This window comes from Brachyhypopomus gauderio, chromosome 14 (genome assembly GCF_052324685.1).
Source record: "Brachyhypopomus gauderio isolate BG-103 chromosome 14, BGAUD_0.2, whole genome shotgun sequence".
Taxonomy (NCBI): domain Eukaryota; kingdom Metazoa; phylum Chordata; class Actinopteri; order Gymnotiformes; family Hypopomidae; genus Brachyhypopomus; species Brachyhypopomus gauderio.
Genome location: NC_135224.1, coordinates 8,619,399 through 8,632,451, shown reverse-complemented (window position 1 = coordinate 8,632,451; position 13,053 = coordinate 8,619,399). Strand labels below are relative to the sequence as shown.

Below are 13,053 nucleotides of genomic sequence, written 5' to 3'. Positions count from 1 at the left end.
GAAATGACCTCATGTATTAGTCCATCCATGCGCGGCCACCAGTAAAGTTCTCTAAGGCGCTGCTTTGTGCGAACAACCCCTTGATGACCTTCGTGCGCCAAGTGCACAATTCTGTCTCTGAGGGCTTTAGGTACAACCAGGCGTGTACCTCGAAAGATCAATGGCGTGTCCACAGCCAGTTCATGTCGCACCAAGAAGTATGGCTGTAGCTCACTTGGAAGAGCTTTTTTCACTTTTGGCCATCTTGAGTGAATGACCTTCCGTACTTGTGATAATTCAGGACAATCTTCACATTCCGCCTTGAAGTCAGCCATGGGAAGTGCCGCTAGGAGTGGTGAGATCTCTGCTATCTCTGTGAACAAATCGTGTTCCAACTCCTCTTCTACGCTGGAGTGGTTGAGAGGAACACGTGAGAGAGCATCAGCCATGACATTGAGGCTACCAGGGCGGTACTGCACATCGTACTGAAAACACATGAGTCTTGCTGACCATCTTGCAATCCTCATACCAGCCCTATTCATACCTTTGGTATTGAGGAGAGTTGTAAGAGCTTGGTGGTCGGTACGTAACGTGAACCTCTGTCCCCACACATAAGTTCTCCATCGCTCCACTGCCCAGACACAAGCTAGAGCCTCTTTTTCAGTGGTGGAGTACTTCCTCTCCGCAGTCGACAATGTGCGTGAAGCAAATGCAACAATGCGTTCACTACTATCGTCATGCAGCTGCGTTAGCACAGCTCCTAAGCCATAATCTGAGGCATCTGTGGTAACGAAAGTTGGTAATTTGGGGTTGTAGATGGAAAGTGCAGGACTTTTCAGAAGCATTGATTTCAGATTGTTGAAGCTTTCCTCTGCTTCCTCATTCCACTGTAGCCCGGCTTGTGTGTTTGCCCTGAGGAGCTCTCGCAGTGGTTCCACTAGAGTAGCATAATTAGACAGAAATCTACTGAACCAGGATGTTAAACCCAGGAAGGAACGTAGTGCTGCCATGTCTTTGGGAACCGGAGCATCAGCAATAGCAGTTAGATGGTCTGAACTTGGGCGTAAACCCTCTTTAGAAATGACGTGTCCTAGGAACGTAATGCTTGTTTGACTAAACGAGCTTTTGTCAGAATTAATCCGAAGGCCAGCATTTTTGAGACGTTGTAGAACCATTTGCAGATTCCCATCATGAACTTCCTTTGAAGAGCCATAGACTATAATATCATCTAGATAGTTCTGTACACCTGGAAGAACCTTCAGGATTGTTTCCATCATTTTTTGAAAAGCAGATGGAGCTGATGCGAGGCCAAAAGGAACACGTGTAAATTGGAATAGTCCATCATGTGTTATGAAAGCAGTTAGCTTGCGGCTTTCGAGGTGTAGAGGTAGCTGATGGTAAGCTGAACTCAGATCAATCTGGCTGTAATATGTAGCACCTGCCAGTTCAGCAAATAAATCCTCCATATGAGGAAGAGGGTAACAGTCCATAATCACACTTTTATTTGGTTCGCGTAGGTCAACGCAGAGTCGGAGACCCCCTTTCCGTTTCCTTGCGACCACAAGGGGACTCACCCATTCAGATGCATCTATGCGTTCAATTATGCCCTCTTGAAGTAATCGTTTTAGCTCTACCGATACCTCTTTGCGTACACTCAGTGGTAAACGCCTTAACTTTTGGCGGACAGGTTGCACTGATTTGTCCACTTGTACCTTGTGGATGAAGCCTCTCACACATTCAAATGTGGAAGACGGGGCAGAGTCAAGATTATATACTGTAGATTTTCGCTTGGCCACCGGTGGCGTATTCACAATGTGGTCTTCAATATCCTCAACTTTGTCCCCAACAATGTTGACATTTAGTGCTTTGATTAGATCTAAGCCTAATAATGGTGATCCACTTTTCACAATGTAGAATGAAGTTGAAATTTTGTGATTTTGACCTTTGATGTCAACTACAGCTGGTAGACAGCCAATCACTGGTAACTCCTGTCTAGCGTAAGTGAGTAATTTCACTTCAGGTTCCTTGAGTGTGCAATTAGCAAAGTACTGTTTGTATAAGCTTTCTGGAAGAATTGACACAGAAGCTCCAGTATCAACAATTAATGTTAGAGCATGGGAGTTTCCTGAAGGTGCTTCTATATTAGCAGTGCATGTGATCTTATTATATGTTGCTGCCACATGTTTAACATCACCTACATAGAGCACAGCTAGCTCTGGAATGACCACCTCCCTCACTTCGTGTACAGCAGATTTACAGACCTTGGCGAAATGTCCCTTTTTCCCGCAGTTGTTGCATTTTACTGAAGCAGCTGGACAGTTTTTGTCATTCGCCAGGTGCCTACCCGATCCACATCTGAAGCATTTACGTGGCTGATGGTCAGTTTTTGTATTTTTTCTGTGGTCTTGCTGTTTGTGTGGTAGGGATTTCCCTGAACATAGTCCTTGCTTCCTTCTAGAACAAGCCTGTGTAGCACCCACAGCCTGTACTAATGCAGTAGTGACTGGTTTCGCCGATGAGAGCAATGTAGCATCTTTCGTTGCTGACTCTATCTGGCACGCGATCGTTTGAGCTTTGTCCAGTGTGAGATCATCCTCCAGTAATAACTTGTCTCTTACCGTACTGAGATAAGCGTTAGAGAGTAACTGGTCTCTTATCATCTCACTCTCCATTTGCCCAAACGAACATGGTGCTGCTAACGCTCGCAGCGCTGCAACATACTGAGACACGGTTTCCTCCGCCCGTTGCACACGTTGTCTGAACGTGTGTCTGCAAGCAACCACGTTAACTTTCGGCACAAAGTGTTTCTCAAGCGCAGCCATAGCTTCATCAAAAGTCGTACCTTGTTCCGGCAAAGTGTAGAACAACCGTTGTCCCTCAGAACCCAAACAATGAAGCAAAACGGCACGTCGTCTCGCATCCGGCCATGCATCTCCGGTAGCGTTTATAACTAGCATGTAGTTATCAAACATTTTCCGCCATGTAACGAACGGTATCGGCGGCTCACCCACGTGAGAAAGAAACGGCAGCGGGCTGGGTACCGAAGCGCTCATCCTCGTCGCCAATTTGTTATGTTTGGGTATCAAATAAATTCGAGATCAAGTTTCCAGTCTACTAACTTTTTATTCTTCCATCATTCTTCCATCATTCTTACCACATCACGGTCCCTTCTCTCCCTATCTTTCTCTCACCCCCTACAGGAGGGGAGGGGTATTGCATGACCGTATATAGCGTTACACATCATTACTATTGTAAATAGATATGCAAACACAACATACTTGCGATTTGTCACTCAGGTTTTTTAAAATTATTCTTACCTCTCTATTACTATCTGCCCCCCCCCCCTCCCCTGCTCTCCTCTCCTCTCCGCCAAAAACCCCCCAGCATGCAGAAACGTGCGTCCAGCTAAGAGGAAACGTCAAAACGCCGGCTTGGAACTGTGCAATACTGCGCGTGCGCACAGCTGGCGTGCTCCGTCATTTTCGGAGAACACTGCAACGACGTTCGCGAAAGTTTAAACGCCTACTCCGCTCGCGCCCACCTCGCGCGACCCTGCGCGAGCGGTGTAAAGCGAATTATTTCAAATCATTTCGAGTATATGTATTAATATTTAACTTAATTATGTTTATCGTGCTGGAAAATATTGAAATGGACCTTGAAAGTGCCGTACAAGTGCTTTAATTCCACCTTGTTTAGGCGTATGAAACCTGCAAACATGACTTTGTCGATCGCGCTGAAGCGCGGCGCGCGAAGTTACAACATTCGAGAGGTGCACGACCTCGCGCACTGGCAGAGCCTCAGCGATTACGTCATTTTCGCCGCGCGGACTCTCGCGGCGCGTCAAGTATAAACCAGGCTTTATGTTGTTGAAGGAACTCACCATAGTTCACCTAGCCATACAGCCGTATACCTATAAATGCCCCATGGAGAGAAACGTTGCATAATTATTCCTCCGAGAGAGAAAAAACTTTATATGATTTTTGCAGTAATTCAGTTCCTCTCAGTCATCCAGCTACACAGCTAAATAAGCACTTGCCACATTACTGAAAGTAACAGGTTAGGGCAAATGAAAAACAGCAAAGGCATTTCCTAAGACGCGATTAGATCATTTCGTGAACGACTTAGAGGTTTGTCCTCTGTATAATCACTTTGTGAGCGTCTTGTATAAAAGGGCCATTTTAAACATCGTCTCTCGCTTACGGCCATACCACCCTGAGAACGCCCGATCTCGTCTGATCTCGGAAGCTAAGCAGGGTCGGGCCTGGTTAGTACTTGGATGGGAGACCGCCTGGGAATACCAGGTGCTGTAAGCTTTTTCTCTGCTCATAAGTGTTGACTTTCATCTTTGCTCCTTCTGTCTACTTGCGATTTGTCACTCAGGTTTTTTAAAATTATTCTTACCTCTCTATTACTATCTGCCCCCCCCCCCCTCCCCTGCTCTCCTCTCCTCTCCGCCAAAAACCCCCCAGCATGCAGAAACGTGCGTCCAGCTAAGAGGAAACGTCAAAACGCCGGCTTGGAACTGTGCAATACTGCGCGTGCGCACAGCTGGCGTGCTCCGTCATTTTCGGAGAACACTGCAACGACGTTCGCGAAAGTTTAAACGCCTACTCCGCTCGCGCCCACCTCGCGCGACCCTGCGCGAGCGGTGTAAAGCGAATTATTTCAAATCATTTCGAGTATATGTATTAATATTTAACTTAATTATGTTTATCGTGCTGGAAAATATTGAAATGGACCTTGAAAGTGCCGTACAAGTGCTTTAATTCCACCTTGTTTAGGCGTATGAAACCTGCAAACATGACTTTGTCGATCGCGCTGAAGCGCGGCGCGCGAAGTTACAACATTCGAGAGGTGCACGACCTCGCGCACTGGCAGAGCCTCAGCGATTACGTCATTTTCGCCGCGCGGACTCTCGCGGCGCGTCAAGTATAAACCAGGCTTTATGTTGTTGAAGGAACTCACCATAGTTCACCTAGCCATACAGCCGTATACCTATAAATGCCCCATGGAGAGAAACGTTGCATAATTATTCCTCCGAGAGAGAAAAAACTTTATATGATTTTTGCAGTAATTCAGTTCCTCTCAGTCATCCAGCTACACAGCTAAATAAGCACTTGCCACATTACTGAAAGTAACAGGTTAGGGCAAATGAAAAACAGCAAAGGCATTTCCTAAGACGCGATTAGATCATTTCGTGAACGACTTAGAGGTTTGTCCTCTGTATAATCACTTTGTGAGCGTCTTGTATAAAAGGGCCATTTTAAACATCGTCTCTCGCTTACGGCCATACCACCCTGAGAACGCCCGATCTCGTCTGATCTCGGAAGCTAAGCAGGGTCGGGCCTGGTTAGTACTTGGATGGGAGACCGCCTGGGAATACCAGGTGCTGTAAGCTTTTTCTCTGCTCATAAGTGTTGACTTTCATCTTTGCTCCTTCTGTCTACTTGCGATTTGTCACTCAGGTTTTTTAAAATTATTCTTACCTCTCTATTACTATCTGCCCCCCCCCCCCCTCCCCTGCTCTCCTCTCCTCTCCGCCAAAAACCCCCCAGCATGCAGAAACGTGCGTCCAGCTAAGAGGAAACGTCAAAACGCCGGCTTGGAACTGTGCAATACTGCGCGTGCGCACAGCTGGCGTGCTCCGTCATTTTCGGAGAACACTGCAACGACGTTCGCGAAAGTTTAAACGCCTACTCCGCTCGCGCCCACCTCGCGCGACCCTGCGCGAGCGGTGTAAAGCGAATTATTTCAAATCATTTCGAGTATATGTATTAATATTTAACTTAATTATGTTTATCGTGCTGGAAAATATTGAAATGGACCTTGAAAGTGCCGTACAAGTGCTTTAATTCCACCTTGTTTAGGCGTATGAAACCTGCAAACATGACTTTGTCGATCGCGCTGAAGCGCGGCGCGCGAAGTTACAACATTCGAGAGGTGCACGACCTCGCGCACTGGCAGAGCCTCAGCGATTACGTCATTTTCGCCGCGCGGACTCTCGCGGCGCGTCAAGTATAAACCAGGCTTTATGTTGTTGAAGGAACTCACCATAGTTCACCTAGCCATACAGCCGTATACCTATAAATGCCCCATGGAGAGAAACGTTGCATAATTATTCCTCCGAGAGAGAAAAAACTTTATATGATTTTTGCAGTAATTCAGTTCCTCTCAGTCATCCAGCTACACAGCTAAATAAGCACTTGCCACATTACTGAAAGTAACAGGTTAGGGCAAATGAAAAACAGCAAAGGCATTTCCTAAGACGCGATTAGATCATTTCGTGAACGACTTAGAGGTTTGTCCTCTGTATAATCACTTTGTGAGCGTCTTGTATAAAAGGGCCATTTTAAACATCGTCTCTCGCTTACGGCCATACCACCCTGAGAACGCCCGATCTCGTCTGATCTCGGAAGCTAAGCAGGGTTGGGCCTGGTTAGTACTTGGATGGGAGACCGCCTGGGAATACCAGGTGCTGTAAGCTTTTTCTCTGCTCATAAGTGTTGACTTTCATCTTTGCTCCTTCTGTCTACTTGCGATTTGTCACTCAGGTTTTTTAAAATTATTCTTACCTCTCTATTACTATCTGCCCCCCCCCCCCCTCCCCTGCTCTCCTCTCCTCTCCGCCAAAAACCCCCCAGCATGCAGAAACGTGCGTCCAGCTAAGAGGAAACGTCAAAACGCCGGCTTGGAACTGTGCAATACTGCGCGTGCGCACAGCTGGCGTGCTCCGTCATTTTCGGAGAACACTGCAACGACGTTCGCGAAAGTTTAAACGCCTACTCCGCTCGCGCCCACCTCGCGCGACCCTGCGCGAGCGGTGTAAAGCGAATTATTTCAAATCATTTCGAGTATATGTATTAATATTTAACTTAATTATGTTTATCGTGCTGGAAAATATTGAAATGGACCTTGAAAGTGCCGTACAAGTGCTTTAATTCCACCTTGTTTAGGCGTATGAAACCTGCAAACATGACTTTGTCGATCGCGCTGAAGCGCGGCGCGCGAAGTTACAACATTCGAGAGGTGCACGACCTCGCGCACTGGCAGAGCCTCAGCGATTACGTCATTTTCGCCGCGCGGACTCTCGCGGCGCGTCAAGTATAAACCAGGCTTTATGTTGTTGAAGGAACTCACCATAGTTCACCTAGCCATACAGCCGTATACCTATAAATGCCCCATGGAGAGAAACGTTGCATAATTATTCCTCCGAGAGAGAAAAAACTTTATATGATTTTTGCAGTAATTCAGTTCCTCTCAGTCATCCAGCTACACAGCTAAATAAGCACTTGCCACATTACTGAAAGTAACAGGTTAGGGCAAATGAAAAACAGCAAAGGCATTTCCTAAGACGCGATTAGATCATTTCGTGAACGACTTAGAGGTTTGTCCTCTGTATAATCACTTTGTGAGCGTCTTGTATAAAAGGGCCATTTTAAACATCGTCTCTCGCTTACGGCCATACCACCCTGAGAACGCCCGATCTCGTCTGATCTCGGAAGCTAAGCAGGGTCGGGCCTGGTTAGTACTTGGATGGGAGACCGCCTGGGAATACCAGGTGCTGTAAGCTTTTTCTCTGCTCATAAGTGTTGACTTTCATCTTTGCTCCTTCTGTCTACTTGCGATTTGTCACTCAGGTTTTTTAAAATTATTCTTACCTCTCTATTACTATCTGCCCCCCCCCCCCCCCTCCCCTGCTCTCCTCTCCTCTCCGCCAAAAACCCCCCAGCATGCAGAAACGTGCGTCCAGTGTCTTAGAAATTCTGAAACCCTTCAATGGTGAGTACAAAATAAGTCAGAAGCAGTTGGGTTAGATAATAAGTACAATGATTTATTAAAACATACCGTGGATTAAAATAATTGAGATCTCAGTTACAAACACCCAAGTGTCTGTCAGAGAGAGCTAATTCCCCAATCCGAACTCTCATCCTTTATACCCTTGATCATCAATACACACGGTGTCCACGAGGTGAACACACGGTTATTAACTAAATATGATTGGACAAAGTAAGGAGTGATTAACTCTGATTTGACAGATGCATATGATGCGTGCCCCCTCCCTGCTCAGCATCCTCGTGATGGCATGGCAGACTGAGTGTCGCCGTAGTCCTTTCCACGCTGAGATTATGCGTCTCCAGCGAGGTCAGTTTAGGAACATCCAGAGGAACATCAGATTAAATGTCCCAGACAGGCACACATAAACACATCTCTGAGGCCTACTAAAGTCACCAGAATGACTTTAGTGCTTTGATTAACACACATATGCAAAAACCTTATTTCTAATGTGTTTAACGTATACTAAGAAAGCCTGATCTAAATGGAAATCACCAAATTTCCACCACATTTCCCTCCTTTTTGTCCTTTATGGACAAATTACATTGACTACAGACCACTCCAATACAGGCTTTCGATCGTAGCATAATTTCCAGGAAGTACATGGATGGTCAAACAAATCACACCTGATTACAAACAGAATACAACATTGTTCAATGAAGTAATTAAACTAAATCATCATCATCATAATCATCATAGGCAGTGAATGCATCAAGATCAGGTGGTAGATTTGTGGCCTTGACATCTGTCCTCATCGTGAGGTCCTCAGGTTTTAGCGCCGTGTCTGCAGCCTGCAAGACACAACTCCTCAGAAGTGACAGCAAACAAGGCACACAGAAAACCATCAACAACAATCGCCATTGAGCTCCATCACCGGATGAGCAAGAGCACAGGGTTCATGGTGGGTGATCGTTGACCCTTCTTGACAGCCGTTGTGCTTGGAGTGCGGGTCACGCCCTTTCTGCACTTCCACCCACTCGACTGAGGCGCCCGAACACCCTCCTTTCACCCTACAGAAGCTGGGATGCTTCAGGACCGCTCTTCGTCTGCTCAGGTATTGGAACCTTCTTGCAATGGCTAGCGTGAATCCACGTTCCAGGTCGTGCTGTGGACCTTAGGTAACGCCTCTTTCACCGCCCTGTGAACTTGTGACAAGACAGAGGACAAGTTTGCATAATAATTCAACATGGCATCATTGCACTCGCTTGTGGTGGGTGCAGAGGGTTGTTCTCTCCCGATGCCTGTATTTGACCGCCTGCCAAATAAGATCTCAAACCATCATACATCCCCCCTGTTGACACATGATCATCATCGTGTGTCATACACCGGAAAACATGCTCCTAGGAAGGAACGGTTCGTTGTTTGGCCCAACCCAAGGCCCCCCCCCGTTCCACCGCCCTCGCCCGCTGCCATTCAGACAACTCAGAGACGGCTGCTGTCTCCTGGAGCTCGCTAATCTCAGCTGTTGGGAAAACAATGGTGTTATCAACACGCAGAGTGTACATGGTGTCCAATTCCGTTAAAATGACTGCCCGTTCATTACCCATAATAAACAGAAACTTTATTGTCAGAATATATACATCACATTTACATACCGCTATTTGCTTCGGGACGAGAATGGCATCACGAAGTTCAGCAATTGATTTACGATGTGTGATCAACTTCCCCAATGAAGTGAGAACCCCCCTGTGTGTCCAGATAGCCCCGAAGTCGTGCACTACTTCAAAGGCATATCTGTTGCCTGTGCGAATCGCCACTGTTTTACCTAGAACCACTCAGCATGCCTGAGTCAGAGCCACCAATTCAGCTGCCTGCGCCGAATGGTGCCCTGACAGTGGTCCAGGTTCAACAGTGCTGTGTTGCGAAACCCCTGCATAACCCACACAGTTTTTCTCTGTTGCTGGATTACGTGATGCCGATCCGTCCACAAATAGCTCCAGACCTCCCTCAGGTCTGGCATTGGGGAATAGATCTCAGTCGCCGCTTATCATCTGCTGTTTGGACAAACAGAAATACAGAGTTAGCCAGGCCCAATGTTAAGGATGTGTGCAACGCTTGTTTTTAAATGCATTAAAGGCCTGTCGACAGCCTTAGCTTAGGTGAGTGAAAGTGTATGGTTGACCATCAACCTTAAAAGCAAACCAAAGCTGTGAGTTTGCATGTGCCGGTACAGAAAAGAAGGCATTAGCCAAATCAACAAAAAACCCACTTACTGTCAGGTGAGACTTGTGACAGAACTGTTAAGGGATTCGGTACCAACGGGGCTCCTGCTACCACATCTAAATTTTACCGCCTGGAGAGCTTTTAACAACCTCCACTCCTCGGTACACCAGGCTCCCTAAATTTTCACTCAGGAAAAAAATTGGAACTCCCACTGGTGAATTAGCATATGGAACAATTACCCCCCCCTTTCCCAATGTCTCAAAGACTGGTCGTATCCCCTTGACCGCTTCAAGGGGTACTGTGGTTTGCAAGGCCTACGGTCTGACCTAGATGTGTTTCTCTAAGTCACACTCCCCTGGGACCACAGAGTCTGTGGGACTCCCTTCAGTCACACACACACCCTCTTATCTTTGGACATTGGAATGTTGGCAACTCGCCCAGATACAGCTGCACTCCCCTGCTCACTCTGACCTCCCAAATCAGTGGTTTAGAAAAACCCGTCCATTGACGGACTGTACCGCACACCATCACACCCACTCCCACAGCCATGCGCACACAAACCCTGCCTCAGCCACACCGTTTACTGTTTGAAACCTAACCTGCTCTGCCCAAGTTAACCCCAAAAAACATAACCGCTCAGCAGCAGCACTTGTCTCATAGAACAGCATATATTCCCCATACGACAGTTCATCATTATTTGCATAGCCCAGTTGCAGAATAATATGTATATAATTTTTTTTTTTTTTTTTTTATATATAATAAAGGAAAAAAAAAATTGTGTCTTACCTGACCCTTCAGGACATCACCAGTTGACCCCTCCGACCATCAGTCCCCACCATGACTTTGCCGACCTTGCTTCTCCCGCTTATCCTGTCTTTGTGGACACTCCTTTGACCAGTGTCCGTCTTCTCCACAGATGTAACAAGCGTTGTCGTCATCATCTCTCCTGCGGTTCTTCACCTTTTTAGTCCTCTTCTGCCCCTTCCAGCTTTTGCCTCCTGCATAGTTACCTTTTTCATCGCCCCTCACCACTCGAACCATGGAAAGTTGTGTTTGCCGCGGTTCTTTGTCTTGCTTCCAGGCACTCACCGTCTTCCGTCGCTTTTCCGCGTGGATAGCATGTTGCACAATCACCTCCATCTTGGCTGTCTCCCACGTGATGCAAGTGTCCTTGAGCTTCTCGGAAATCTCCGGCTTCAGTCCATTGATGAAAGCATTCCGCAAATGAGCTTCATAGGGTGTGATTGGCCCGTTGTCCATCCTGTCGGGCTTGTCCATGCCGCAGTGAGCATCATGCACCTGGGTGAGTCGATACAGGTACTCCTGCACAGTCTCTGAGTCATTTTGTTTACAAATAGCTATTTTGGTTAAATCCATAACAAGGGGAAAGGCATCCCGTATTGCTGCACATAGTTCATGTAACATTGTCCGATACGGTTCGTTACCTTCATGTGACCACTCACTGTTGACCAACTGAATGTTCTTGACTGACCAGTCCATCTGGATCTTTGTAACCTCTACTCCCAGTTTCAGGCCCAGGAGTCGTCGCAGCTCATGTGACGTCGGCCTGAACTCACGGCAAAACATGTCCAGTTCATGTGCAAACTTACGCCCCCCAATGTCACCAGGGAGCTTGAACTGCTTCACCACTTCCTGTAAATCTGCAACAGTCCATGTTCTCATAACAAGCATAGGCCCATCCTGACCAGCCACCTCTACCATTGGGCACATCACCTGATCCTTGGTTGTTTCCGGAGGAGGAGACAGGGGCGACTCGCTGACGTGGACCATCCGTCCTTGGCTTGGTCCGGCAGTTGTGTCTTGCCCGTCTCGCGATCTTGTGTGCATAGCCACTGGGCTGATTGGACGTGCTGGAGGAGGCTTGTTTTGTCTGACTGGTTCCTGGGGCTTGACGTCGGTGGGGTTGGGTGGGGCCGTCAGGGCGGTTGGGGGTCGCCTGGGACATCCGTCCAGGTCTGGATCTGCAACACACTCAACAGACTGGAGATTCTTAAGTTCCCGTTGAACTTCATATTTAGTTTGTGTTTGCAATCTATAATCCCGCCGTTTCGCCTCCCTCTCCCACAGGTCAAAAGCTTCCCAGTTTACCTTAAACCCATCATATTGTTCTTTTATCAGACTTCGTTTTAATGCTGCAATTCGGTTCATGTTAAAACTCCCTCCCTCTGGGAAATCACATTTCTTTACCCACATGTGAAATTGTTTTAAACTTTCGGACCCATAGCGTTCTTTCATGTACCTTATTCTAGGATGTGCGTGCAGTATCTCACTGACCTCCCTGTCAGTATGACTACTACCACATCCGCCCATTTTGCTGCTTCTGGGGAGAAAAAAATAACAACACTCCCTCACACAACGCACACACTCACGCAGAGCCTGACTCTCACTCTCCCTGATACTCTGCTCCTCGACTCCTAGCCGAGGGTGAAACACTTAATCATTCAGTTACCCCGCCCGATAACCATAACCGTGTATACACGCACCAGGAGAGAAGTCCCAACCTCTGCAATAAGTTTATATCAACACTTTGTACTCACCAGGGTTTAGTTAACTTAAATGTTCGTCTGTTCCTGGGAAAACTCCGACGCCGAGGAGGCACACACACCTGCGAGTCCCGCTCAACGGAATTTGTCGTTGGCTGACTGAAGTAAGGCCTTCAGGAGCTAAGCGCTTAGTCTCTCCCTCAGGTGTGCCGTCCTCAGTCGTGGAGTCCCATCTGGGGTGCCAAAATGTCTTAGAAATTCTGAAACCCTTCAATGGTGAGTACAAAATAAGTCAGAAGCAGTTGGGTTAGATAATAAGTACAATGATTTATTAAAACATACCGTGGATTAAAATAATTGAGATCTCAGTTACAAACACCCAAGTGTCTGTCAGAGAGAGCTAATTCCCCAATCCGAACTCTCATCCTTTATACCCTTGATCATCAATACACACGGTGTCCACGAGGTGAACACACGGTTATTAACTAAATATGATTGGACAAAGTAAGGAGTGATTAACTCTGATTTGACAGATGCATATGATGCGTGCCCCCTCCCTGCTCAGCATCCTCGT

At 47.0% G+C, this 13,053-nt stretch overlaps 4 non-coding genes across 4 annotated transcripts; all 4 read left to right on the top strand.

The window, feature by feature from the left end:
- The first annotated feature begins 4,173 nt into the window (after positions 1 to 4,173).
- LOC143475885 (5S ribosomal RNA) lies at positions 4,174 to 4,292 on the top strand. The gene has a single exon (XR_013121191.1). It is a non-coding gene; the product is annotated as a 5S ribosomal RNA (ribosomal RNA).
- Positions 4,293 to 5,258: 966 nt separating this feature from the next.
- On the top strand, positions 5,259 to 5,377 carry LOC143475884 (5S ribosomal RNA). Its single transcript, XR_013121190.1, has one exon. It is a non-coding gene; the product is annotated as a 5S ribosomal RNA (ribosomal RNA).
- A 967-nt stretch (positions 5,378 to 6,344) lies between these two features.
- On the top strand, positions 6,345 to 6,463 carry LOC143475800 (5S ribosomal RNA). The gene has a single exon (XR_013121119.1). It is a non-coding gene; the product is annotated as a 5S ribosomal RNA (ribosomal RNA).
- Positions 6,464 to 7,430: 967 nt separating this feature from the next.
- LOC143475883 (5S ribosomal RNA) lies at positions 7,431 to 7,549 on the top strand. The gene has a single exon (XR_013121189.1). It is a non-coding gene; the product is annotated as a 5S ribosomal RNA (ribosomal RNA).
- The last annotated feature ends 5,504 nt before the right edge of the window (positions 7,550 to 13,053 follow it).